A 23,170-nucleotide genomic window follows, 5' to 3' on the forward strand; every position below is an offset into this window, starting at 1 on the left:
CTTTGTAGGTGTGCAGTCTGAGGTGGTCCTGATCGTGGCCCTGACTGTGACAGCTGTCTCTCTGATCTCTGCTTCATTGCCGGCCTTGTTCCTGTACAGGAGACACAAGCAAACTCTGGTCAACCAGTGATCAATAAAGCAGTGATTCCTTCTCCCTTGTGTCTGGGACCTGATTTCTCTGCATCCTCAACATGTTAGTTAAATGTCTCTGTGGAACTAATGGCTGGGGCTAGTCTATCCAAGCACAGAACTCGGCCTGATGATGATGGGTTTACTGAAGATAGAGAGAAGCAGTAACTAAATTTTTTTGTGCTTCAGACCCCAGGCTTGGTATCTATAGCCACCCAGTGTGGGGGAGGGGGTGTGAGCAGTTCTGGGTCCTCCTTGTGGACCTGCTCCTGAGCCTGGCTGCCTCATTCTCTTCCATGGTGATGTTCACCCCCTGGAGAGGGGGCTCACTGTATTGGAGTGTTTGAGGTTTGCTGTAATCAGTGGGTATGTATGGTCTGGTCTACACCGATCAAATAAACATCCTGTTTGCAATCATTTGTCTTTCATCTCTAACACCTGGTGAAATTGTACAATTGACTGGTCAACCAGTTAACAAAGGCCTGTCTATTGTGGGGAATAGTTAATCTGCAGCTCAAACAGAAGGTGATCTGAGAGACAGCATGGCTTTAAGTGGATGGGACTAAACTCTCAATTTTCATCGGAGCTCACTAATGAGGATGTTGTCCACTTGGACTTCCAGAAGGGATTCCAACTTTCACAGACATGGAGGGAAAATGAAGTGTTTGGGGATCCGGAGAACATCATCTGACTGTCAGGAATTGACATGTGGTGGTTGCCAGGGATCTGATCTGGTGCCTGAACTTCATTTATAATTTGTAGGGATATCCAAGCTTGCAGGTGGTAATTTTCATGCAGACAGGAGCAAAAGGGATTGAATGAGTGACTAAATGATTGTTCATGTTCTGTGATGGAGAGTGAGGTCATCCACCTTGAACAAAAACTAGAAAAATCATGCTGTTATCTGAAGGAACAAATTTGAGTCCAATACCTCATTTGTAAATGGTTAATTGGGGCTAATGGGATGTTGGCCTCTCTCAGATGTGATGCTTCAGTTTTCCAAACTCTGGGCACCCACACATCTGGATTTCTGAGGTTTGGACATCGAACAGCAAAGGAGCCATTGTGTTCTTAGTCTCGCTGCTGATTGGCCAGAATAAAGTTTGGGGGGAGGAGCAGTTTAACTCCTAGATAGAAGGTTGAGTCTGATCTAAGGTGTTTAAACTGTTGGGAGGATTTGGTAGGGTGGGTTTGGGGAATAATTTCCTCTCTGTAGGGAATTGAGAACAACAAACCTGAACTGACATTGAAGCAGGGCCATTGAGAGTGAAATTGAAGGGGAGGGGGAGAGTACCTGAGGAGAGGAAAGTATTAATATTAGCTCATGTCAGACCAGGAAGAGAAATTGTGTGCTCAACAGTTTAGTGGGAGTAAGGTTGAGGGTACATGAGATGAGGGGTCGGGAGCAAGATGAAGTTGGAGAGTGCCTGAGGGGAGATGGAGAAAGACATCAGTCCAGGCTAGGATAGGGAAGAGCCCGAGAGGAAGTTTGTCCTGATGGGTGAGGGGAAGGAAGGGAGGTGGCAGAAGCAGCTGATCTGAACCTTTGTCACAAAGTCCATGAACTGTTTGTTCTTGTTGGTGATGGGAAAGGGTTTTCAAAGATGGTTTGGAGTGGAGAAGATGGAGGGTTCCTAACATTGTAGCATGACCCTGGAATAGTGATGAGTTTTGGCATAGGACAGCGGGACACTGCTTCATGGGGTCCAGCCAGCTCTGGTGGTTATCACTAAACCAATTGTTCTCCCTGGGTATTCAAGACTGAATCACTTTGACTTAAGCAGAGATGATGGTTGGAGCAGGGAGAATGGTCTCCTGTGAGAGACCAATGGATTCATTGGGGACTGGGGGATCCAAGATGAAGTTGCATTATTAATTTTTCCAAGGATGATGATATTGCTGGCAAGGCCAGCATTAATTACCCCTCAGAAGGTGATGGTGAGCTGCTGCACTCCATGGGTATTCAGCTGCACACACTGCTGCAAGGGAGGCAGTTCCAGGATTTTGACCCTGTGACAATGAAGGAACGGTAGTTATAGTTCCACAACAAGATGGTGTGGTTTGGAGGGGAACTTGCAGGTGGTGTTCAAATGTAGCTGCTGCCCTTCTAGATGGTAGAGGCTGTGGGTTTGGAAGTTGCTGTCTAAGGAGCCTTGAGTTAGCGCAGTGCATGTTGTAGATGGTACACAGTTACCATTGTGCATTGGTGGTGCCCCAAGATGGCCGAGCAAGCTACTCAGTGGCAGCAAGTAAATGAAACTGGATGTATCCAGCATCCACCTAGGCACTGGAAGCAACAACGACAAATCCTGTCCTCCTTACAAACGTATGGTGCTTTGAGCCAAAATTGGGAGAGCTGTCCCACAGACACCCCGAGCAGTAGCCTGACATCGTCATACGTATGAATCATCGCCGTCCCTGGGGATGTCCTGTTCCACTGGCAGGGCAGGCCCACCAGAGGTGGCAGCCCAGTGGTGTACAGGAGGGAGGGAGTTGCTCTGGGAGTTCTCAACATTGACTCTGGACCCCAGGAAGTCTCATGGCATCAGGTCAAACATGGACAAGGAACACTTCTGCTGACTACCACCTACTGCCCCCACCTCAGCTGATGAATCAACACTCCTCCTCCATGATAAACACCACATGGAAGAAGCACTGAGGGCAAGAAGGGTACAAATGTACTCTGGGTGGGGGACTTAAATGTTCATCACAGCTGCTGAGTCCTCAAGGACATAACTGCAAGACTGGGTCAGCAGCAGGTGGTGAGGGAGAAACCTACCTGACCTTGACTTCACCAATCTACCTGTTGCAGATGCCTCTGTCCATGACAGTATTGGTATGACAAAAACTGGGCATCTATGAGGCACTGTGGGCCATCAGCAGCAGCACAATTGTGTTCAGCCACAATCAGTAACCTTGCGGCCCAGCATATCCCCCACTCTACCGTTACCATCAAGCTGGGGTACCAACCCTGGTTCAATAAATAGTGCAGGAGGGCATGCCAGGAGCAGCACGAGGCAAACCTAAAAATGAGGGGTCAACCTGATTAAACAATAACACAGGATGACTTGAATGCAAAACAGTGGAAGCAGCAGCAATAGACAGAGCTACAAGCAATGGATCAGATCTAAGCCCTGCCACATCCAGTTGTGGATGGTGGTGGACAACTAAACAATTCACTGGAGAAGGGGACTCCTCAAATATCCCTATGCACAATGATGGGGGAGCCCAGCACATCAGTGCAAAAAGACAAGGCTGAAGTATTAGCATCAATCTTCAGCCAGAAGTGCCAAGTGGGTGATCCATCTCAGCCTCCTCCTGAGGTCTCCAGCACCACAGATGCCAGTCTTCAGCCAATTTGATTCACTCCACATAGAACCATAGAAAAGTTACAGCACAGAAGGAGGCCATTTGGCCCATCTTGTCCATGTCAGCCCGAGGACACCCAGGGTGCCCTTTCGAGTCCCACCTTCCTGCACCTGGCCCATAGCCCTGCAGCTTACAGCACTTAAGGTGCAGATCCAGGTCCTTTTTAAAAGAGTTTAGAATTTCTGCCTCTACCACCAACTTGGGCAGTGAATTCCAGACACCCACTACCCTCTGCGTAAAAAAGTTCTTCCTCATGACCCCCTACACCTTCTGCCACCTATCCCCTGGTTCAAGAATTCTCCACCAAGGAAAACAATTTTACCCTGTCCACTCTATCTATTCCCCTCATCATTTTGTACACCTCAATCAAGTCACCTCTCAGCCTTCTTTGTTCTAAGGAAAATAACCCAACCTATCCAATCTCTCCTCGTAGCTACACTTTTCTAAACCTGGCAACCTTCTTGTAAACCTCCTCTGCACTCTCCCCAGGGCTATTACGTCCATCCTGTAATGTGGTGATCAGAGCTGCACACAATACTCCAGTTGCGGCCTCACCAGTGTTTTATACAATTCCAACATTATATCCTCACTTTTATATCCTATACCTCTGCCAATATAGGAGAACCTTCCATATGCCTTCTTTACAACCTTGTCTACATGATATCAAGAAATGGCTGAAGGCCCTGGATCTGCATCTGCACTGGCCCTTACAATATTCCAGCAATAGTACTGAAGGCTTGTGCTCCAGAACTTGCCGTTCCCCTGTTCAAGCTGTTACAGTGCGGCTACAACACTGGCATCACCCAGCAAAGTGGAAAATTGCCCAGATGTGACCTATCCACACAAAAAGCAGGACAAATCCAACCCGGCCAATTCCCGCCCCATCAGTCAACTCTCAATCATCAGCAAAGTGATGGAAGGGGTCGTCGCAAGTGCTGCTTGATAGCACCGTCACTGCTCACTAACACTCAGTTTGGGTTTTGCCAGGGCCACTCAGCTCCTGACCTCATTACAGCCTTGGTCCTCAGGGCAGTGTCCAAACCCCAACCATCTTCAGCTGCTTCATCAAAGACCTTCCCTTCATCATAAGGTCAAAAATGGGGATGTTCACTGATGATTGCACAATATTCAGCTTCATTCAGGACTCCTCAGATACTGAAGCAGCCCATGTCCAAATGCAGCAAAAACTGGACTATATCCAGGCTTGGGCTGACAAGTTGCAGGTAACATTCGTGCCACATGAGTACCAAGCAATGAACATTTCCAACAAGAGAGAATTTCCCTTTGACGTACAATGGCATTACCATCGCTGAATTCCCCACTATCAACATCCTGTGGGTTACCATTGACCAGAAACTGAACTGGAAGAGCCACATAAATACTGTGGCTAAAAGGGCAGATCAGAGGCTAGGAATCCTGCATTGAGTATTTCACCTCCTGATTCCCTTAAGCCTGTCCACCATCTACAAGGCACAAGTCAGGAGTGTGATGGAATAATTGCCCCTTGTCTAGACGAGTACAGCTCCAACAACACTCGAGAAGCTCGACACCACCCAGGGCAAATCAGCCCACTTGACTGGCACCCCATTCACAATCATTCACTCGCTGCATCACCAATGCACAGTGCACAAGATGCTCTGCAGAAACTCACCAAGGCTCCTATAACAGCACCTTGCAAATCCACGACCACTACCATCTAGAAGGACAAGGGCAGCAGATAAATAGGAACACAACCACCTGGAAGATCCTCTCCACGCCACTCACCATCTGACTTGGAAATATATCGCTGTTCCTTCACTGTCGCTGGGTCCAATTCCTGGACCTCCCTCCCTAACAGCAGTGTGGGTGTAACTACACCACAGGGACTGCAGTGGTTCAAGAAGGCAGCTCACCACCACCTTCACAAGGGCAATGAGGGACGGGCCATAAACGCTGGCTGAGCCAGTGATGCCCAAACCTCATGAATGAACAAAAATTATTTTGAATCTGTTTTCATGGTATACGACACGAACAACATCCCAATAATAGTGGAAGGTCAAGGGGCTACAGGGAGCAGGGGTCTTAAAACAACCACTATCACGAGAGAAAGAGTAATGGGAATACTAATGGGACTTAAAGCTGACAAGTCCCCTGGACCTGATGGCCTGCATTCTAGGGTCCTATAAGAAGTGGCTGCAGAAAGAGTTTATGCATGGGCTGTCATCTTACAAAATTCCACAGGTTCTGGAGATGTAATGAAGTCAGGAGCTGAGAGTCCCTGGCGAAATCCATACTGGGCATCAATGAGCAGGTTATTGCTCAGCAAGTGCTGCTTGATAGCACTGTTGATGACTCCTTCCATTGCTTTACTGATGATCGAGAGTAGACTGATGGGGCGGTAATTGGCTGGGTTGGATTGCCCTGCTTTTTGCGTACAGGAAATACATGGGCAATTTTCCACATAGCCGGGTAGATGCCAGTGTTGAGCTGTACTGGAACAGCTTGGCTAGGGGCATGGCAAGTTCTGGAGCACAAGTCTTCAGTACTATTGCTGAAATATTGTCAGGGCCCATAGCCTTTGCAGTATCCAGGGTCTTCATCTGTTTCATCATATCACGTGGAGTGAATCGAATTGGCTGGAGACGGGCATCTGTGATGCTGGGGACTTCCGGAGGAGGCTGAGGTGGATCATCCACTCAGCACTTGTGGCTGAAAGTTGTTGCAAATGCTTCAGCCTTATCTTTTTCACTGATGTGCTGGGCTCCCCCATCATTGAGGATGGGGATATTTATGGAGCTGCCTCCTCCAGTGAGTTGTTTAATTGTCCACCACCATTCACAACTAGATGTGGCAGGACTGCAGAGCTTAGATCTCATCCGTTGGTTGTGGGATTGCTTAGCTCTGTCTATCACTTGTTGCTGATGCTGGTTGCTACGCAAGTAGTCCTGTGTTATAGCTTTACCAAGTTGACACCTCATTTTTAGGTATACCTGGTGCTGCTCCTGGCATGCCTTCCTGCACTCTTCATTGAACCAGGGTCAATCGCCTGGCTTGGTGATGATGGTAGAGTGGGGGATATGCAGGGCCATGAGGTTACAGGTTGTGTTCGAGTACAATTCTGCAGCTTCTGATGGCGCTCAGCGCCTTATGGAAGCCCAGTCTTGATTTGTTAGATCTGTTTGAAATCTATCCCATTTAGCACAGTGGTAGCGCCACACAACACGATGGAGGGTATCCTCAATGTGAAGGCAGGACTTGGTCTCCACAATGACTGTGCAATGGTCACTCCTACCGATACTGTCATGGACAGATGCATCTGCGACAGGCAGGTGGGTGAGGATGAAGTCAATCATTTTTTTTCCCTCACCACCTGCCCCAGACCCAGTCTAGAAGCTATGTCAATTAGGACTCAGCCAGCTCAGTCAGTAGTTGTGCAACCGAGCCACTCTTAGTGATGGACACTGAAGTCCCTACCCAGAGTACATTCTGCGCCCTTGTCACCCTTAGTGCTTCCGTCAATTGGTGTTCGGTATGGAGGAGCGCAAATTCTTCAGCTGAGGGAGGACGGTACGTGGTAATCAGAAGGAGGTTTCCTTCTTGTTTGACCTGATACCATGAGACTTCATGGGGTCCAGAGTCGACACTCCCTCCCGACAGTATAGCACTGTGCGGCCACCTTTGCTGGGATGATGACGGTGGTTTCTGGGACCTGATCTGTGAGGTATGATTCCATTGCTTCACTAGTCTGTGAGACAGCTTTTGGCACTAGCCCCCAGATGATAGTTAGGAGGACTTTGCAGTGTTGACAAGGCTGAGTTTGCCGTTGTCTTTTCCGGTGCCATGGAGAATGCTGGGTGGTCAGCAGAATTAGTTCATTTTCAAGTTGGCTAACGGTCACTAGAGGAGTGTCCCAGGGACCCGTGCTGGAATCTCAACTACTTACAATCCATATGAGCAACTTGGATGAAGGGACCGAGATTATTGACAAATTTGCATCCAATACAAGGATAGGTGGGAAAGCAAATTGCCAGGACACACAGGTCGGGATTTTCCAGCACCACCTGTCACCAGGATCTTCCGGTCCCGCCAAAAGTTAATGGAACTTTGGCTGACCTGCCCCATCCCCTGTGATGGGCACTGCCACATGGGGCCGGAAAATCACGGCAAAGGGATATCGATGGGTTAAGGGAGTCGGCCGATATTTCAGAGATGGATAAAAATGTGGGAAAACGTGAGGTTATCCACTTTGGCAGGAAGAACAGAATAGCAGAATATTATTGAAATGCAGAGAGACTGCAGAATGCTGCAGTACAGAGGGAACTGGGTGTCCCTCATACATGAAACTCCAAAAGTTAGCATGCAAGTCCAGGCAGGAATTAGGAAGGCAAGTTGAATGCTGGGCTTCATTACAAGGGGGACAGAGTGTAAAAGTAGGGACGTCTTGTTACAATTGTACAGGGCTTTGGTGAGACCACTCCGACTGCACCGCGGACAGATTTAGGCACCTTACTCAATGACAAATACACTTACATTGGAGCCAATTCAGAGAAGGTTCACCAGGTTGACCCCTGGGGTGAAGGGGATTGTTTATAAGAAAAGTTTGGGCAGATTGAGGGTATAAACATTGAAGTTTTGAAGAATGTGAGCTGACCGCATTGAAACATATAAGATACTGAGGAAGATTGACAGGGTAAATATTGAGCAGTTGTTTCCCCTGGCTGGGAAATCTTGAAACATGGGGGCACTGACTCAGGATAAGGGGCCCATCATTTACAACTGAAATATGGAGACATTTCTTCACTGAGAGTTGTGAATCTGTGGAATTCTCTACCCCAGAGGGGGAGTGGATGCTCCATCATTGAATATAGTTAACGCTGAGAAAGAACAGATTTTGGATCTCAGGGAATCGGGGGATATGTGGAGTGAGAGCAGCAAAGAGCTCCCAGAATGAGAGCTGCTGAAACATAGGATTGAACCAGGGAGCTTCAGATCCTCAATCTAACACTGTCCCAACTGAGCTATTTCAGCCACCATTTTGCTGTGTTTTTGTGCCATTCTTTTGGAAGAAAATATAACCCCACCTGCTGGAATTCTCCCTCCTGCTCATTCCTCATTTCGTGGCACTGCAACCTGACCAGGGCGTTTCATCTCTCCTCTCTTACACCCAATCACACACCTTCCCTTTTCTTCATTTTATCACCCTCCCCTCGCCTAAAGCCCATCACATTTCAAACTTTTCCCACTCCTCATCAAAACTTATCTGCCTGAAACTGCAACTCTCTTTCTCTCTACACACCCGCTGTCACACCCGCTGAGCATTTCCAACATCTTCTCTCTTCATTAAAAACAATTCTCTCTTACTCCATATCAGAAACACAATGGACATTATGCAAAATAAGTTCCCTCTCACATTCCCTCTCAACTTGTTTGCTTTAAAACTTTGCATTTTTATTCTTCTGAAATTGTCTCAAATTAAACACACAAACTCCTGACATGGACCCATGCATCCATTTAGCACGGATGGACGATCAGTTCACAGACATTTCACTATTAATCTGCTGCTGTTAATTGTTGCCATGGGCCTTTAAATTAGGCAGAGGGTGATGACATCATACAGACACACTTGGCCACCATATCAGAAAGCTCCCAGAGTGTAATCTCCGATCTAGCGCTTTGAAAGGTTGGAATTATTGATGTAAACTTGGAAATGTTTGACTTCACAGGCTGGGATTGCCTCAATCTCTCCCTACACTAGTCTTCCTCCCGAGCTGTTTGTGTTTGAGCTATCCCACTCGATTTGGGGCAGGATAGTGGGGGAAATCCAGGCCCAGGACAAAGAGACAAAACCTGAAAATCAGAGCCAGGTCATTGAGGAGAGAAGTTAGGAAACACTTCATCACACAAAGGGTGGGAGAAGGGTAGAACTCGATCCCACTATACAATCACAGAGACAAGCTCAATTAATCATTTAAAACCTGAGATTGAAGGAGCTTTGGTGGACCAGGGAACTCAGGGAGATGGGGACAAGGCAGGTAAATAGTGTTAGGATTCACATCAGCCATAATCTCATTGAATAGTGAAACTCATGTTGCTACGTTTCAATGTTTTTCCTGTAGCTTTGATGTGGATCATTTCGAAATAATGGACTCTTCTGATGTCATACAGTCCTCGTGTTATGATGTCATGAAGATAAATAAATTACAGCAGAGCCTTGGTAGCGGAGAGAGTTTTGTTTGAGACGGCAGCAAGCCCTTTGCTTAAGGATTTGTAATTGAAATACAGGACAGGGCATTGGTGAGACCACATCTCGAATACTGTGTGCAGTTTTGGTCTCCTTATTTAAGGAAGAATTAAGTATGTTGGAGGTGTTTCAGAGGAGGTTTACTAGATTGATACCTGGAATGAGCAGATTGTCTTATGAGGATAGGTTGGACAGGCTGGGCTTGTTTCCACTGGAGTTTAGAGGAGTGAGGGGTGACCTGATTGAAGTCTATAAGATCCTGAATGGTCTTGACAAGATGGAATTAGAAAGCATGTTTCCTCTAGTGGGTGAGTCAGAACTAGCGGCAACTGTTTTAAAATGAGGGGTCACCCTTATCAGACAGAGATGAGAGTTGTGCGACTTTGGAACTCTGCGTCAGAAAGTGGTGGAAGTGGGGTCATTGAATATTTTTAAGAAAGATTCTTGTCAGGCAACAGAATCAAAGGTTATCAGCGGTAGGTGGGAACGTAGAAGTCGAAACACAAACAGATCAGCCCTGCTGTTATTGAACGGCAGAGCAGACTCGAGGGGCCGAATGGCCTACATCTGCTCCTATTTCGTATGTTCATAAGTCAGCAATGGAAAAGAAAGCTAGACAGCATATGAACATCAGGAATAGTGTTGTAAATGATGATGATGAACAATGTCTACACTACCGGCTCAGTATGGTGCACCAAATATCCTATCCTGCCTCATTGGACGAACAATGGAAGAAGTCAGGGAAATTGTACACCACAGAGACAAAGAAACTTTTATACATCCCGAGGCGTCCCGCTCAAACCAGACCCAAGTCCTGTCTCCAGTTCCGGTTGCTAAGAAACAACAGAAAGATTCAGCTGCTGGAGACGGTAACAGAGAAAAGGCACCAGTTACCAGATCGGTGGAACTTGGACCGAACACCAAGGTTGGCACAAAAAACAAACCCAACTGGCGGCTGTGAAGAAGAAGGTGAGAGGGAGGTGAAGGGTGAACTGAGGAGGCAAGGGTCACAGTGTCAGGAGGAGGTGGTCACTCAGTGGGATCGGAGGTCAAGATCCAGTGTATAGACCGTCCACTCTCTTTCACTCCTCAAACTCTTCCACTAGGTATTAGTTCCGGAGCAGCATTCACAGAAACCTTGAGAACAAGCCACTTGTCATCGTGACTAGGATTTGCCATTTGATCATTGTCCAGACTGCCATTGACACTCACTCCTTAAGAAATGCACACTTAACCCGTTCACACTCTCTCTGCAGCTGCTGCCCAATCTCCAGATTTTTCTCCAATCTTGGAAGATATTGCTGTCTCTCACCTATGCTGTCACCCCTCCCACTGATCCTTATTTGAAACCCTCTAATCTCCCGCCCTGTCTCTCACAGCACCGGGACCCCATTCATCAAAGTCACAGAGAACAGCTAGTGTGACAGCAACAATTACTGACATCAGAACCTGGATGTGTGAGAACTTTCTCCAAACCGTCCTCGGTTAAATTAAAGACAGCCTGTTTGGTTCCTGCCAGGACTCGTGTTTCTGGTTTTCACCCATCAGCCTCTCTGACTGCCGGGCCTGACTGCTTGGAATTATGCACCTACCTGAAGCAGAGCTCTGTTTCCTGTTGTGTATCCACAGTTACTTTTAATAATGAAATGTGTCCATCTGCAGGAACGACTGGATCAGGTAAGTGAGGAAAACCAAAGGCTGAAGACAGCGATCACCAGAACGACTGAAGAACTGAACCAGATCAGGACGAAGCTTCAGGAAGAAGTTTTGGGAACCTGAAAATTCAATTTTAGCCTCGTTTAAAAGTTGCCTCATTAACTTTGTCTCCAGATTGTTTCGAAATTCTAAATTGTATATTCACCAAGACTCGGGAACTCCAACCAAGTCACAGCCCGAGCTCCCTCCGTTTGATTTCACTGAGTAGTGAGGTTTATGGTGTGTCATTGGTGAAAGAATTTGTTTTGTAATTTCAAATCTCTCACTCTCATAAGATTGTTCTGGAGAAAATGTTCCAGCGAATACATTTCAAGACAAGAAGCACAAAGAAATTCTGGGGTTAGCTATTTCGTGACTTTTAGTTTAAATGATTTTTACACAGCAACAAGAACTGGAACTGCCCAGCTCTTTCCAATCTGAACTACATGCAAAGAAGGAGGTGTCTCAGAAGGTGGGCGATTTGCAGGGGGGCGTCGCTGACTTGAAAGAAAAGGTATAAATCCCACCCAAAGTGCAACAATGTCCAGTGATTTCCACTGGCCTTATATTGTGTGCTTCTTAACCTCGTAGTAGTTTCATTTGAGGGATCATCATCCCAAATGGCTGCTATAAGCAGGGAGCTTGTATTAATATTACACTCTGCCCCTATTCCTTTTATTCAGGAGTCTTGTCCATCTTTTCAGGTGTCCTCAGTCTTTGCATCTTGGAGTGAATGTGGTACAATGGAGTATGTTAGACTCAGTCCCATAAAGGGTTAACTGTAATAGTCTGTGATGTCAGAGAAGGAAGTGACTTTCTCATGTGATGTGAGATTCTGGGACAATCTGAAGTGAAAGGAAAGCAAGTATGGTCAGAAGCTTGTAAGAATGTTCTCCTTAATCTGTGAATATGTGAAAATAAATGTTAGCGTCTTTATAGCTAGCAGTCTTCAGAATTCACTGAAACTGCTCCAGCCCAACAGCACAATCATATAGTGCACAGTTTGTCTTTGATGATGTGGAACTGGAGCATGTTCTTTGTAACAAGCTGAACATTCCCTGGAATGTCGGACTGGCTGGTTAATGTACACTGTGCAGCTGAACATTCCCAGTAATGTCGGACTGGCTGGTTAATGTACACTGTGCAGCTGAACAGTCCCTGTAATGTCAGACTGGCTGGTTAATGGACACTGTGCAGCTGAACAGTCCCTGTAATGTCAGACTGGCTGGTTAATGTACACTGTGCAGCTGAACAGTCCCTGTAATGTCAGACTGGCTGGTTAATGTATACTGTGCAGCTGAACATTCCCTGTAATGTCAGACTGGCTGGTTAATGTACACTGTGCAGCTGAACATTTCCTGTAATGTCGGACTGGCTGGTTAATGTACACTGTGCAGCTGAACATTCCCTGTAATGTCGGACTGGCTGGTTAATCTACACTGTGCAGCTGAACAGTCCCTGTAATGTCGGACTGACTATTTTTTGGAAAAATATACTTTATTCATAAAATATCTGGAACAACATTTCAAACCACTTCAAAATCACCATCACAAAGGTACAATCAGATTCAGCTTTTACAACATGTATCACCAGGTGCATAAGTACAAACAATGAATATTACAATCATTTGCAGACATTCATTTGAGCTGTACAGCCCGAGGGGATTTAAACATTTCCCAATCCCTCGGTGCCCTGGCAGAAAGGTCTTAGACAGTGACCCTTCCCCATTGCGCCTTTGCGGCAGCTGCCCCAAGCTTTAGTGCGTCCCTCAGCACGTAGTCCTGGACTTTGGAATGTGCCAGTCTGCAACACTCGGTCGGGGACAACTCTTTGCGCTGGAAGACCAACAAGTTTCGGGCAGACCAAAGAGCGTCTTTCACCGAGTTGATGATCCTCCAGCTGCAGTTGATGTTTGTCTCGGTGTGTGTCCCTGGGAACAGCACGTAGAGCACAGAGTCCTGTGTCACAGAACTGCTCAGGACGAACCTCGACAGCAACCACTGCATCTCTCTCCAGACCTTCTTTGCAAAGGCACAATCTACAAGGAGGTGAACAACGGTCTCTTCCCCACCACAGCCACCTCGAGGGCAACGTGCAGAGTGGGTGAGACTCCTGGCGTGTAGGAAGGATCTGACGGGGAGGGCCTTTCTCACCACCAGCCAAGTCACGTCTTGGTGCTTGTTGGAAAGTTCTGGCGTTGAGGCATTCTGCCAAATAACAGTCTGCTCGGGAAACCATCCCACAGGGTCCACCCTCTCCTTTTCCCGCAGGGCCTCTAAGACGTTACGTGCTGACCACTGCCTGATGGATTTGTGGTCATAGGTGTTTCTCTGCATAAATTTTTCCACCAGGGACAGGTGGTACGGCACGGTCCAACTACTTGGAGCGTTCCGCGGCAGCGTGGCCAGACCCATCCTTCGCAACACCGGGGACAGGTAGAACCTCAGCACGTAGTGACACTTGGTGTTTGCGTACTGACGGTCTACGCACCGCTTGATGCAGCCACACACAAAGTTGGCCATCAGTATGAGGGCGATGTTAGGCACGTTTTTTCCCCCTTTATCTAGAGGCTTGTACATCGCGTCCTTGCAGACACGATCCATTTTCGACCTCCAGATAAAGTTAAAGGTGGCTCGGGTGATCGCCATCGTGCAGGTGTCTGGAATGGGCCAGACCTGTGCCACGTACAGCAACAGCGAGAGTGCCTCACACCTGATGACCAGGTCCTTACCCGCAATGGAGAGGGAGCGTCGCTCCCACATGCCCAGTTTTCATTTCACCATAGACACTCGTACCTTCCAGTTTCTAACGCATGCCCCGGTCCCTCCGAACCATATCCCCAGCACCTTCAAGCTGTCAGCCCTGACGGTGTAGGGGACAAAGGATCGGTCAGCCCAGTTCCCAAAGAACATGGCCACGCTCTTCCCACGATTTACCTTGGCTTCCGAGGCCAGTTCGAACTGGTCGCAGATGTGGATCAGTCTGCGCACCGACAGCGGATCCGAGCAGAAGACGGCGACATCGTCCATGTACAGGGAGGCTTTGATCTGAGTGCCTCCACTGCCTGGGATCATCACTCCTCTTACGCCCGGATCCTTCCTGATGGACTCGGCAAAGGGTTCTATGCAACACACAAACAGGACAGGGGAGAGAGGACAGCCCTGCCTGACTCCAGATTTAATCGGAAAACGATCTGTTTCCCACCCATTGATTGAGACTGCGCTACTGATGTTAGTGTAGAGCAGTTGGATCCAATTTCAAATTCCCTCCCCAAACTACAGTTTGGAGAGCACATCCACCATGTAGGTGTGCGATATTCTGTCAAAGGCCTTCTCCTGATCCAAGACCTCCGTGATAGAGGACAGGAAGGACTGGGAGGCCGTGCTGTCTGTGGGCTTCACGTCATACAATCTGGCATAAAAGGATTTGCTGATCCTCAAAATGTCGGACTGTGATGACTTTACTGAGCCGTCTTCTTCCTTCAGGCTGCTGATCACAGAGCTCTCTCTGTGTACCTTTTGGAAGAAGAAACCTGAGCACGTCTCATCCTGCTCCACGGAGCGGACTCTGGAACGGAAGATGATCTTGGAGGCCTCCGAGGCAAAGAGCGAGGCTTGCTGGCTCTTCACCTCTTGGAGTTCCTCCTTGACATCGACCCCCATCGACTGCAGCCGGAGCAGATTCTGCATGTTTTTCTGGAGTCGAGACATTTCCCTCTGTTCCTTTCTAGCTTTCTGGGTGCCTTTGAGGATGAAAAACCTCTTGATGTTTCCCTTGATCACTTCCCACCAGTGTGTCAGGGACTCAAAGAGGGGTTTCACGGTTCTCCAACCTTTGAAAACCCTCTTGAGCTCCTCAATGTTCTCTGGGGTCAGCAGTTGCACGTTTAGCTTCCATGCCCCCCTGCCCACCCTCTGGTCTTCCTTTAAGTGACAGTCAGCCAGTAGGAGGCAGTGGTCAGAGAAGAACACTGGCTTGACATCGGTGGATCTGACTGCGAACGCTCGGGACACAAACAGCAAATATATCCTGGAACGGATGGACCCGTCTGGCCGCGACCAGGTGTACCTACGCTGCGCTCCGTCTGCAGGGTTGCTGAAGACGTTGTGCAGCTTGGCATCCTTAACTGTTTCCATCAGGGATCTGGACGTAGCGTCCAATCTGCTGTCGGCCCTGCTGGATCGTCCAGCCACATCGATGATGCAGTTGAAGTCACCGCCCAGAATGACCGGCCTGGAGGTCGCCAGCAGCAGTGGGACTTGCTGAAAAACCTCCAGCCGCTCGGCCTTTTGTGCCGGGGTGTACACGTTAATTAACCGGAGTGGAGCATTCTTGTACATGACGTCTGCTACGAGGAGGCGCCCGCCCACCACCTCCTTAACCTCGGAGACGGTGAAGTTGCCTCCCCGCAGCAGAATACCCAGGCCGGAGGAACGAGAGTCGTTTCCTCCCGACCAGCTGCTACTTCCCCCTGCTGATTTTCCACTGCTTCCTCCTCCTCCATTGATTCGCTCTCCTGAGGAGTGGGAGGTTCAGGGGGCAGTGCTGTTGATCGGCTGTCTGTTGCCTCAATCTTTTCCTCCACCTTGTCTCTCTCTGTGTCCTCCTTTGTCCCGTTGTTCTCACTGGGGGCCATGGTGGTTGGAGTGTTGCAAGTGTCCTTGGTAGTAGTGACATGAAGCATTTCCCTGCTTCCCCCTCGTTGGCTTTGGCTGCCCGTGCATAAGTGAGGCAGCATTTGGGGCAGGTCCTGTAGAGTTGAGCTGCCTCGCCACACAGGTTGCAGCATTTAGTCTGTTTGCAGTCCTTTGTCTGGTGCCCTTCCTGTTTGCAGTTCTTGCAGAGGGAGGCGCTGCAGTTGGCCGCTGCATGAGCAGACTTGCCACATGAGCAACAAAGTTTGGGTTGCCCAGCGTAGACAAGGTAACCACCGCTTCCCCCGATAGCAAATCTGGAAGGAGGGTGGAAGGTGGCTCCCTGACCATCGGTCTTGAGCGTGACCTTAAACTGGCGTTTGCCTGTCCAGATCCCCAAATCGTCTCTAACCTCGGTGCAGCTCCCCACCTTGTCGAAGTACCTGGTGAGGAAGGTGAGCACGTCGATGACAGGGACGTGGGGGTTGTAGAGATGCACCGTCACCACACGGTCCCGTTGCAACGGCAGAGCAAAGAGCGGCTCCACCGTCAGGATCTTCATCTCCGGCTGGTCTCTCTTCTCCTCAAACACCTTCAGGAACTTGACGCAGGCAGCAACATTCCTGAAGCTCACGTCGAAATATCCAGCGCTGGGGAAGTGCTGCAGGGAGTAGATCTCCGCAGCTTCAAATCCACACGCCTTCAACAGGATCCTCCTGGCGAAGAAGGCCCGATTCATAGGTGCTCCTCCTTCGCTGTCCTTCACCGTGACTCAGACGGTGTTTGATACCCCATGGTATGGGGTTCGATTGGTTATAGCATTTGCTTCACGACCTTGCCCTGGCAGAACCACGATCATGGTCTCTCCCCTGCCAGGTAAGTAAGGGTTATGTTGGGCACGTTTTTCCCCCCTCATCTAGAGGCTTGTACATCGCGTCCCTGTGAACATGATCCATTTTGTAGTGCATTTCCACAGCACATCACTTCAGATTCAGGCTAGTGGTGAAAATCTGAAGAGTTTCATGCATTGCTAATTACAGAGACGCCTAATAGGTCACAATGTTCTGTAACTGCTCCCAGACATGCTACACCACAACGTAGCAATTTAAAGCCTTTTATTCTGCACTGGTAAACTGAAAGGAAGCAGAAATATCCAGATGCCAACTATGGCACATGGCCAATAAGACGTAAAGCTCCATCAAGCACTCACTTTGATTAGACAAGTACAAGAGGGCAAGAGAACAGGCTGCACTCCATTAGCTGCACTGTTCACTTCTGAACATTTAATTCAGTGTCTTAATTAGTTTCATTCATATTCAGGTATCACAGTTTAAGCAACTCCCTCTGTGCACTACAGAAAACTCCAGATTAAGCGTTCTGTTACCCTACATGGTGTAAGAAATCTAAAGCCTCTCTCTGCAATCCTACCCCCAAAAAAGTGATCTGTACACGCAACACGCCTACCTTCAACTTTCATCCCCTTCCTGTTTTAGATAAAATTCAAAACAACCTGACCACGTGTTAAATCCTGCCAGGATTGGGTGCTGAGTGGTTACTCTCCCCATTGGGTAACCATGTGATCCTGCTGGCTTCTGCAGCCAATGCTCGTTTAACCAAAGTGGACCCGGCCAAGGGGGCCACGTGCGCGAGAGACTGAGCGAAGGGGGAGTGTGGACCTGCCATGGTGCATTCCACAAAGCAGCGGGGAGTGACGTCACAGGACAGCAAGGCACTTCCTTAAACTCGGAGTCAGGAAACGACCAATTTCAATCGGGGTGCGTGCAACAGTCACAATAATAATCCAAGCATTGGCACAGAGCAGGTCTAGAGGCATTCATTAAAGTTAATGACTTAAACATTTTACTCAATAGATTGTAAAAGAGGTAATCGAGGATTTTTTCTTCAGTCATGGATGGGCAGCTGAGAGCTGCTGCTTACAATCCCTGCGCGGTGTGGGAACTTCAGGACATGATTCTTGGGGGGGCCACGGGTGGAGGAGGAGTTCCAGCTGCTTGAGCTCGAGCCCAGGTTTTCCAAGCTTGAGGGGCTGCAGTCACTGCGGAGCATGAGGGAGGATGAGAATTCCCAGGATCATACGTTCCAGGAGGTGATCACGACACAGGCAGTGAGAGATCAGGACTGGAGACGGGCGGCCATCAGGAAGAGGCAGGAAGTGGAGACTTCGGGGTGTGCGCCGCTCTCAAACTGGGACTTGGGATTGGAGACTGCTGGGAGTGACGATACCTTAAAGAGGTGCAGTCAGATCATGGCACCAGAGGGCAAGGGACAGCAAAGTGTAGAAATGCAGTTGTCATAGGAGATTCTATAGTTAGGGGGACAGACCAGGTTTCGTCATCATGAGTTCCACATGCTGTGCCGTCTCCCTGGTGCCAGGGAAAAGTACATCACAGAGAGGAGACAGAACACTCTGCAAAGGGAAGGGAGGGAGTCACAAGTTGTGGCACATATCAGTGTCACCAAGTAGAGGGGGCAGATATTGAGGTTCTATGGTCAGATTTTCAGAAGCTAGGGAAGATGTTGGAAAGTATGACCCTGAGGGTACCATCACAGAATTAATCTCTGGATTGCTCCCAGTGCCAGGCGCTGGTGACAGTAGAGATAGGAAGATAGGGAGGATCAGTACGTGGCTTGAAGCATGGTGCAGGAGGGACGGCTTGGGACATTGGGACCGGTACTGGGGCAGGAGGAACCTAGTCAAAAAGGGACAGGTGCACCTCAACAGGACTGGGACCATTGCCCTGATGGGAAGTTCACTCGTGTGGTTGGGGAGGATTTAAACTAAATTGGCAGGTGGATGGGCACCAGCGTATAGAAACAGAAAAGATGAATAAGGTGCATAAATGGAGTGTTGGACTGTACCAGAGAATGGGGTATTTCCCTATTAGGAGAGCACGATGAAGCAGGAATACAAAGACAGGTTTGCGATGCATGTATGTAAATGCACAAAGTTGAGATATTTTGGTGAATAAGGTTGGTGAGCTACAAGCACAAACAGCCGTGTAGGAATATGATGTGGTGGCAACAAGAGAAACATGGCTCAAAAATGCTGAGGACTGGGCACTCAATATACATGGATATAAAATGCTCAGGAAAGACAGGGAAGGAAAACAAGGGAGGTGGAGTAGCAGTACTGATTATGGAAGACATTGTAGAATTAGAAAGAAAGGGTATCCTTCACAGGGCAAGGGCAGAACCGATTTGATTCAAGTTGAGAAGCAACAAGGGTACAGATCACGCTACTGGGGCTATTCTGAAGGCGCCCAAAAAGAGAGAGAGATAGAGGATTAAATCTGCAGGGAAATCACAGAGATATACATGAACTATCGTGTAGTGATACTAGGGAGCTTCAATTACCCAAATATCAACTGGGATAATGCTGGAGTAAAGGGTAAAGAGGGGAAGGAATTTCTGACATGTGAACAGGAGAACTTCCTTGGCCAGTATGTTCTTGGCCTGACCAGGATGGTTGCAGGGGAGGCGATGGCGCAGTGGTATAGTCGTCGGACTAACAATCCGGAGACCCAGGTCAGTGCTCTGGGGACCCAGGTTCGAATCCCGCCACAGCATACGGGATTCAATAAAAATGTCTAACGATGACCATCAAACCCATCTGATTCACTAATCATCGCCCTCCCTTAGCTTAGTTGAACACCACTTGGAGGAAGCACTGAGGGCGGCATGGGCCAGAATGTACTCTGGGTGGGGGAATTCAATTTCCATTACCAAGTGTGGCTGACCAAGCCTTAAAGGACATGGGTGCTAGACTGCGTCTTCTGCAGGTGGTGAAGGAACCAACAAGAGGGAAAAACATACTTGATCTCATCCTCACCAACCTGCCTGCCGCAGATGCATCTGTCCATGACAGTGTCGGTAGGAGTGACTACTGCACAGTCGACGTCCCATCTCCATCATGTTGTGTGGCACTGTCACTGTGCTAAATGGGATAGGTTTCGAACAGATCTAGCTGGGCATCCATGAGAGGCTGTGGGCTACCAGCAGCAACAGAATTGTACTCAACCACAATCCATAACCTCATTGCTTGACATATCCCCCACTCTACCATTGCCATCAAGAACATCATTCAATGAAGAGTGCAGGAGGGCATGCCAGGAGCAGCAACAGGCAGACCTAAAAATGAGGTGTTGACCTGGTGAAGCTATAACACAGGACTACCTGCATGCCAAGCAGCAAGTGATAGCTAAATGATCCCATAACCAACAGATCTAAGCTCTGCAGGCCTGCCACAACCAGAATGATGGGGGACAATTAAACAACTCACTGGAGGCAGCAGCTCCACAAATATCCCATCCTCAATGATGGGGGAGCTCAGTCACACCAGTGCAAAAGATAAGCTTGTGGCCGTCAGCCAGAACTGCCGAGTGGATGGTCCATCTCGGCCTCCTCCAGAGGTCCCCAGCATCACAGATGCCAGTCTTCAGCCAATTTGAATCACTCCATATGATATCAAGAAATGGCTGAAGGCACTGGATACTGCAAAGACTATGGGCCCTGACAATATTTCAGCAATAGTACTGAAGACGTGTGCTCCAGAACTTGCCGCACCCCTAGCCAAGCTTTTCCAGTACAGCTACAACACCGGCATCTAACCGGCTATGTGGAAAATTGCCCAGGTATGGCCTGTACACAAAAAGCAGGACAAAGCCAACCCGGCCAATTATCGCCCCATCAGTCTACTCTCCATCATCAGTAAAGTAATGAAAGGGGTCATCAAAAGTGCAATCAAGCGGCACTTGTTTAACAATAACCTGCTCACTGACACCACTCAGCTCCTGACCTCATTACAGCCTTGGTTCAAACATGGACAAAAGAGCTGAACTCCCGAGGTGAGGTGAGAGTGACTGCCCTTGACATCAAGGCCACATTTGACCGAGTGTGGCATCAAGGAGCACTAGCAAAACTCGAGTCAGTGGGAATCAGGGGAAAACTCTCCACTGGTTGGAGTCATACCTAGCATAAAGGAAGATGGTTGAGGTTGTTGGAGGTCAATCATCTCAGCTCCAGGACATCACTGCAGGAGTTCCTCAGGGTAGTGTCCTCAGCCCAACCATGTTCAGCTACTTTATCAATGATCTTCCTTCCATCATAAGATCAGAAGTGGGGATATTCGCTGAAGATTGCACAATGTTCAGCACCATTCGTGACTCCTCAGATACTGAAGCACTCCATGTCCAAATGCAGCAAGACCTGAACAATATCCAGGCTTGGGTTGACAAGTGGCAAGTAACATTTGTGCCACACAAGTGCCAGGAAATGACCATCTCCAACGAGAGAGAGTCTAACCATCGCCCCTTGATGTTCAATGGCATTACCATCACTGAATCCCCCAATTTCAACATCCTGGGGGGGGTTACCATTGACCAGAAACTGAACTGTTCTAGCCATATAAATACTGTGGCTACAAGAGCAGGTTAGAGGCTAGGAATCCTGCAGTGAGTAACTCACCTCATGACTCCTCAAAGCCTGTTCACCATCCACAGGGCACAAGTCAGGAGTGTGATGGAATACTCCCCACTTGCCTGGATGAGTGCAAGCTGCAAAACACTCGAGAAGCTTGACACCATCCAGGACAAAGCATCCTGCTTGATTGGCACCATATCCACAAACATTCACTCCGTCCACCACGACACACAGTAGCGCCACTGCGTACCATCTACAAGATACACTGCAGGAATTCACCAAGGCTCCTTAGACAGTACCTTCCAAGCTCACAATCACTGCCGTCTAGAAGGACAAGGGCAGCAGATAGATGGGAACACCATCACCTGGAAGTTCCCCTCCAAGTCACTCACTATCCTGACTTGGAAATATATCGCCGTTCCTTCACTGTCGCTGGGACAAAATCCTGGAACTCCCTCCCTAACAGCACTGTGGGTGTACCTACACCACATGGACTGCAGCAGTTCAAGAAGGCAGCTCACTACCACCTTCTCAAGGGCCACTAGGGATAGGCAATAAATGCTGGCCCAGCTAGCGAAGCCCACATCCCGTGAATTAATTTTTTTTAAAAAATCTGGTGCTGGGAAACGAGGCAGGCCAAGTGGACTAAATGTCTCTGGGGGAACACTTGAGCAAGAGTGATCATCATATCGTAAGATTTAGACTAGTAATGCAAAAGACCAAGAAGCAATGTAAGGTAGAACATCTAAATTGAAAGAGGCTATTTTCAATGGGATCAGAAGGGATTCAGCCAAGGCAAAATGGAACCAAAGAAAGACAGAAAGAACTGTAACAGAACGATGGGTGATCTTTCAGCAAGAGATGCTTCAGGCACAGACTTTGTACATTCCAACAGGAGGGAAAGGCACAGGAACCAAAACCCAGGCTCCTTGGAAGACAAGAGATATAGAGAAAACGAAGAAACAAAAAAGGAAGGAGGGTGTATGATGCATGTCAAGTGAATTCTTCAAGCAAGAAACAGATCAAATACAATAGGTTAAGGGGAAGTGAAGAGGAAAATATGACTGACAAAGAGAGAGTATGAGAACAGAATGGCAGTCAACGTAAAAGGAACCCAAAAATCTTCCAGTAGCACATAAATAGTCACCGGGTAGGAGATGGAGTGGGTCCGAAAGGCACTAAGGGTGATGTATGCTCAGAGGCACAGGGTAAGGCTAGAATACTTAATGAGTACTTTGCATTAGTGTTTATGAAAGAAGAGGAAGCTGACAAAATATTGGTAGAGGTAACGAATGGGGTGAAAATTGAGAGACAGGAGGTATCGCATAGGCTGACTACATTTTGAGTCGATAAGTCATCTGATCTGGACGGCTTGCACCCCAGGTTGCTAAAGGAAGTGGAGGTGGAGATAGAGAAAGGGCTTGCCATAATTTTCCAATCATCCCTTAATATGGGTGAGGTGCCAGAGAATTGGAGTGTGGCAAATGTGACACCCTTAGTGGAGAAAGGCAAGGTCAGTCCTGACAACTGCAGGCCAGTCAATTCAACATCAGTTATGAGGAGGGTTTTAGTGACTGAAGGCACTTGGAGATGTTTGGGTTAATTAAGTTCCAGCACAGATTTGCAAAAGGCAGATTGTGCTCGACAAACTAACGGAATTCTTTGAAGTAACAGAGATGGTTGA

General features: G+C 48.2%; 1 protein-coding gene across 4 annotated transcripts in view; it reads right to left on the reverse strand.

Moving 5' to 3' along the window:
* Positions 1-23,170, reverse strand: part of LOC144668775 (EVI5-like protein) — a 167,347-nt gene that overhangs the window by 43,047 nt on the left and 101,130 nt on the right. For 3 of the 4 annotated variants that reach the window (XR_013573553.1, XR_013573552.1, XR_013573551.1), the window contains one exon: positions 11,311-11,493. The exons of the other annotated variant lie outside the window; for it this stretch is intronic. The gene's annotated coding sequence lies outside the window, so the exon portion shown is untranslated. The remainder of the gene's footprint in view (positions 1-11,310; positions 11,494-23,170) is intronic. 4 annotated transcript variants of the gene reach the window in all.

The sequence above is a fragment of the Cetorhinus maximus genome, chromosome 28 (assembly GCF_964194155.1).
Source record: "Cetorhinus maximus chromosome 28, sCetMax3.hap1.1, whole genome shotgun sequence".
NCBI classification, from domain to species: domain Eukaryota; kingdom Metazoa; phylum Chordata; class Chondrichthyes; order Lamniformes; family Cetorhinidae; genus Cetorhinus; species Cetorhinus maximus.